The following is a 6185-nucleotide window of genomic DNA, read 5'->3' as shown; positions in this document are numbered from 1 at the left end:
GCCACAGCTCGGTGTCAGGAAAAAGAAGCAAAACATAGTCCAATCCATTTGCAAATATGAAAATCTCATCAAACCCAGATGAATGTGGATTAGACCAGGCTTCTTTCCTTGAGAAAGCTCCATTTTTCTTCTCTCTCAAATCACTTTGCTTGTTCTTCTGTGCCGTTGATAATCGGCAGTGGAAATAAACGCTGCCAGACCACCATCGCCGGCGCAATCCTCCCTCGCCTTCAAGGTCGACTTCATGGCCAAGTCGTCGCCGAATGAGTTAGTTATCGACAAGCCCAAGAAGATGGGTTTGCAAATTTAGAGAAATTCACACACACACACACACACACACACATATATATATATATGTTATATATAACTTCAATTCTTCTTCATGTTGTTTTGTTGTCTGAGAATCAAATTATATGATATGATATAGGAAGTAATGATTATTTCCCCAATTTACTGAGCGCTTTTTGTAGTTCTCTTTTTGAGAATCCAAGCCAGGATTCGGATCCATCTCTATACTTATATTATAAATTACTTTCCCCAAAAAAAATAATTTTAGAGAGAGAAAAATGGAAGAATACAATCTTGATATTGATTGAAGGGCAAAAGCGTCACTTTATAAAAATAGATAATACAATCTTGATATTGATTGAAGGGCAAATTGGTAATTGAATATGTCAAAGGACAATAATGTCAATTCACTATGTGTAAGGACAATTCGGGTGTCTTTGCTAACTTTAGCAAACCTCAAGGGGTGTCATCGTTCAAAAATGGCTCAACTTGTATATAGTTGTCATTAGAGTAAACCTTAGGGGGTGTAATTGTAATTAACCCTATTTATTTATACTTAACCAATTGACATTCCAATTATATCTTGGCAAATAACTCATGCCTCCAATAGTATGTTATTGTCCATATTTAATTAATGACAATTTATTTGGATCTCCGGCAAATAATCCATGCCTCCTAATGTATGTTTTCTCCATACAAATTAAATAACAATATACTTATACCTTAGCGAATAATCCATGCCTCCAAATCAACCATATTCCATAAACATAATTTAAAAGCACAATAAAGCATACAATAAGCAACATAGGTACAATACAGGCATGCACAAAAATATATAAAATAATCCACTAAGCTTTCCATCCCAAATACAGCATGTCAACATATGATAAATATCATAGAACAACTTATTAGTTGATTAACACAAGCTTCCAAATCAACAGCCATATAAACATACCAAATGTTCCTTTAAATTAATTTATAAATTAATTTAATCATTCCTTTGTCAATCCATTTAGCGTTCTTAATATTTATACGCATTCCAGTATTTAATTAAGTCCATTGGAACCCTAGAACTCCATTAAGACACCCCTGGATCCATACTGGACAACCAAAACTCGAAACCAAATACCAGGGCAATTGAGTCGGCTTAGTTACCAACTGAGTCAGCTCTCTGCCCAACCGAGTCAACTCGGTTGACAACTGAGTCGGCTCAATTACTAACTGAGTCAGCTCAGTTACAACTGAGTCGGCTCGGTTGAGCCTGGGTCGTCTTCCTCCTCGCGACAGCAGCTTCTGGCCTCTATAACTTGTCTGTTTCGCCTCTGATTCGTGTAAGAACAATCCTAATTAATTACAGGATGATCTAACACATAATTATGCATCCATATACGTATTATAAACATGATCTAACATGATTTCATTCGAATCAAAACAACCAAAAATAATTCATACAACTATATAAATACATACACATACAACCAGTTTCCTTCCATACTTTTAACCCTATGTCTAAATGATTAGCATGCAATTACAGTCTAAATTATGATACCCAAGGTGTAGAACTCATGGGTCTTAAGAGGAGAGATAAAGAAGAACTTGCCTGAAGTTTCGAAACGAAACTGACGCGCCGCAAGCTTCTCTGGTTGTCCTCTTTGTCTCCAACAGCTTTCCCAGTCGCCGGCATCCTCCTTCTTGATTCAGCCTTACTCCTTGCTCGGCCTCCTTCTTGGTTCCTCTCTCTTTCCCTCTCTCGGTAAACTCTCTCACTACCTCCTTTTTTCTCACGTAATAACCCTTTTCAAGGGTTATACAATAGGTGTGTGTGTGTATATATATATATATATATATATATAGACATATACCCTGCCTCCTAACCCTAATCTAATAACTCCCCATATATATATACGTAACATACATATATAAATATAACTATTTAAATCCTCTTTAAATAATAGTCTAAAGATACGTAAATATATATGATGTATATATATACTTATATATATATATATATTCCAGTTAATATATATATATATATATATATATATATATATATGTATGACGTAAATACATATATCCCACAATAATGATAATTATATGTATTTACGTCATACATATATATATATATATAATCCCCCTACCAATCCATCTATTATACATAATATATATATATTATACATAATATATATATAAATCCATGGGCCTTTAAGCCTTATAAATCCTCCAAGGCTTCCCATTATAGCCCATTACCAAATCCTTTAATCCATTTCCAAGTTAAGTTCATTTAATAAAATAAATCAAATAATTAAACAACTAATTACACACATCACATACACAAACAAGGATCACAACAACAAAGTCATTAAGGTCAACACACCAACAAAATCAATCAATGATCAAGCACCTACACACACACACACAATCATCATTCCAATAAATCAAATAAACAAATTAATTAATTTAAACTAGTAAATCCATTTAAAGGTAATTTATTTAATTAAACAATTCCTCCAAAATCTAGGGGTATTACAAAGGCTTGACCCCAAGTTACTAAAGTGTATCTTCATTATGAATGGTGGGGATGAATTTGGTTATCATCTATGGGATGACCAAAATAAGAAAATCATCAAAGTAGATATATGGTTTTCAATGAGAATGTGATGTACAATGATAGAGATGCATCACAGTCAATTAGTCCCATATAGAATGATTCAGCGTATTTTGAATTGGATGATGTTTCATGTAGTAGTGTGGTAGAGTAGGCAATTAAGGGTTCACAGTCAGAACTCACATAGCATAGTGCACTATAAAGTCCAACTCCAACACCCACACCTAGGAGGTCCATGCCTCCTCATGTTCCAAATTGGAGGTATATGGATTACATGTTGCTCACAGATGGTGGTAAGCCTGAATACTATGATGAGGAATATTAGGTTAAAGATGATAGCACGTGGAATCTTGCTATGAGATATGAGATGAATCTCCAATAAGACATGAGGACTAGACAACTTACCCGTGGGGAAGAAAGCTCTTCACAACAAATGGGTGTAAAGAGTCAAAGAGGAACATGATAGTTCCAAGAGATACAAAGTGAGGTTGTGTTTAAAGGCTTTTAGTAGAATGAAGGGATTGACTATACATACATCTTTTCCTCAGTTGTGAAACTGAATGCCATTCATTTAGTTCTTAGCATCGTTGCAACAGAGGGTAGGGGTGTTCAAATAATCTGTCAATCTGCTAAATCGAACCGATCTGATATGATCCGTACGGTTTGGTTTGGTTTTCTAGTGTCATGGTTCGGTGATAGATTGAAAAATTAGTAATCCGTAGTGACCGAATCGGTTAACAGATTGGGTGTTGAAAAAACTAAACCGATCCGTGGCCAATCTGTAGAACTAATATACATATATTATATAACATATATAGTATACAATATATGTAAATTACATTATTGATGTTTTTGTTTTCTTTAATCATTAAGTTTTTGAAAGTTTTATTGTTTTACAAACCCAAGATGCTTTACTGCTTTGTGGCTTGGTGTTTTACACTTTTTAGTTCTTATATTCCTTTCATTTGCATACATCTCTGGCCTCCCATCAAGTCTCATCTGATCCCACAAACCCATTGCTCTACTAACAGTCTCTCATGGAAGGCCCAGGTTACCCAATACTCTTGGTCTCTTATGGAACCCAGACAAGTAAGCATCTCTAATTTACATCAGTCGATCATTTCCTCTTCATATACATCTAATTTCTAGCGAGTTCATAAGTTTTTCATTATTTTCTTCTATGAATTTTTGTTCTTCTCTTCTGTAAAAAAATCTTGATTGCTCCATCTCGTCACTTAGTTTCAGTTCTACCTTGTCATTTTCATATCCCATTTATTAATATGTATACTCTTTAGAAATTCATGCATGACTCAGACGAAAATCAGTATTTTGAAATAGAGTTAACAATAACAGATCCTCTTTTTCCCTTTAAATTCATACATGACTCGGATGAAAATAGTATTTTGCATCTAATTTCAGTTTTCTAAGTTGTGTTCTGTCAGGCCCAATCCGTGGTAATCGAACCAAACCAATCTATTATGTCATGGATCGATTTGGTTCAGATTGAGAGTCCCCATAGATTGGTTCAGTTTCAGATTTAGCCAATCCATGAGCACCGGATTGGTTTGAATTTTACCCAAAACCAAACCGATCGGGTCCGTGATCAACCCTAGTAGAGGGGTTGTACTTTAAACAATTAGATGTCAAAACTGTTTTTCTCTATGGTGACATAGAGGAGGAGATATATATGCAACAACCAAAGGGTTTCTCAGTCAAAAGAAAGGAGAAACTAGTGTGTAAGCTGAAGAAAAACTTGTATGGTTTGAAGCAAGTCCTGAGCAAGTGGTATGAGAAGTTTGATGGGTTTATGAAGAGGCATTGCTACTACAAATGCATTGTTGACGATTGTTATTACTTCAAGGGGTTTGAGATGTGTTACATCATCACCCTACTTTATGTTAATGACATTTTAGTGGCAGGTTCCGATTATGAAGAAATCAATAAGTTGAAAAAGTAGTTGTCGAGTGACTTCGAGATGAAACATCTTGGTGCAGCGAAGCAAATTCTTAGAATAAGGATTAGCAAGGACAAATAGAAAGGCACTTTGCAATTGTCTTAGGCTGATTACAATAAATGGGTTCTGAAGAGGTTTGACATGAGCAATTCTAAGCTAATGTGTACACACTTAGCTAGTCACTATCGGTTATCCAAAGATTAGTGTTTAAAGACAGATAATGAAAGAAACTTCATAGCTAGTGCCCAACCACTGGAAATTTGACATATGCCATGGTGTGCATAAGACTAGACATTGTGTATGACGTGAGAGTAGTGAGTAAGTAGGTTCATGAAGGACCGTGCAAGCTACACTAGGAAGTAGTGAAGTGGATAATGAGATATCTACGGGCAGTGGCGTAACCAGAAATTTTCTTGTGGTGGCAATCTTTAATAGCAATAATATATATATATATATATATATATTGAACCAAAACAATATATGTAAAAATTAAACATTAATTCATAATATTTTTATTCAATACATTCACAATGATTTTTTACATTACTCATTGTTGTTTCAAAATTGAGTTCATTCAATTAAATATACTAAAAAAAATCATATTCAATGAATCAAGAATAAGATATGAAAAAGAAAATAGTACAGTTACCTAACTGTTCTAATATATCACATACATAAAAATTAAAAAAAAAAAAAATTTTGAAAGAACAACAAGCCCTAAAATAATTTTGAGAGTAACAACTAATAAATTTTATAATTAAAATTATAATATCAAATAATAATAAATTTAGATGATAAAAAAATATATATCAGTTTACTTGTCTGCCACACTGCAGTACGACTGACTGAGTCTCTGTCTACTGGTAAAGAGTTACTCCGCTTACTTTGTTTGGTTTGTGGAAAATGATAAAGATGAAGATGTGATGGAAATAATCCATTTGTTTGTGGTAAAGTCAAAAGTGTGATAGAATATCTTGATTTTTTTTTTTTTTTTTTTGAAAAGTGGTAAAAAAATATAATATTTTGGGAAAGTGGGAAAAAATATCAAATTTTGTGGGAAAGTATAAACTGATAGATATATTATATATATTTACAATTGTGTCACGATTATATTCCTCCTGTGAATGGGCTTTTGGTTATATATATATAGTATATATGTGCGAACTGTCAAATTTAGAGGGGGCTACAATACAAATATAAAAATCTTTCCATATAAAATTTTAAAAAATTAAAAGTTCAGTGAGGCCAGTTGCCCCCACTTGTCCCTCTGTGGCTACGCTACTGTCTACGGGGTACCATAGACAGATGCCTATGTTTCAAAATGGACAAGGTGAGACT

General features: G+C 33.8%; 1 pseudogene; it reads left to right on the top strand.

Annotated features, from left to right (window-relative positions):
• Nucleotides 1–424: 424 nt before the first annotated feature.
• Nucleotides 425–508, top strand: LOC132298094 (small nucleolar RNA Z103; annotated as a pseudogene).
• The last annotated feature ends 5677 nt before the right edge of the window (nt 509–6185 follow it).

This window comes from Cornus florida, unplaced genomic scaffold (genome assembly GCF_030987335.1).
Source record: "Cornus florida cultivar Cherokee Brave unplaced genomic scaffold, ASM3098733v1 CherokeeBrave_3.0.0_Hap2_Chr02, whole genome shotgun sequence".
NCBI classification, from domain to species: Eukaryota; Viridiplantae; Streptophyta; class Magnoliopsida; order Cornales; family Cornaceae; genus Cornus; species Cornus florida.
The sequence above is the reverse complement of the archived record's forward strand: the minus strand, read 5'-3'. Positions and strand labels throughout refer to the sequence as shown.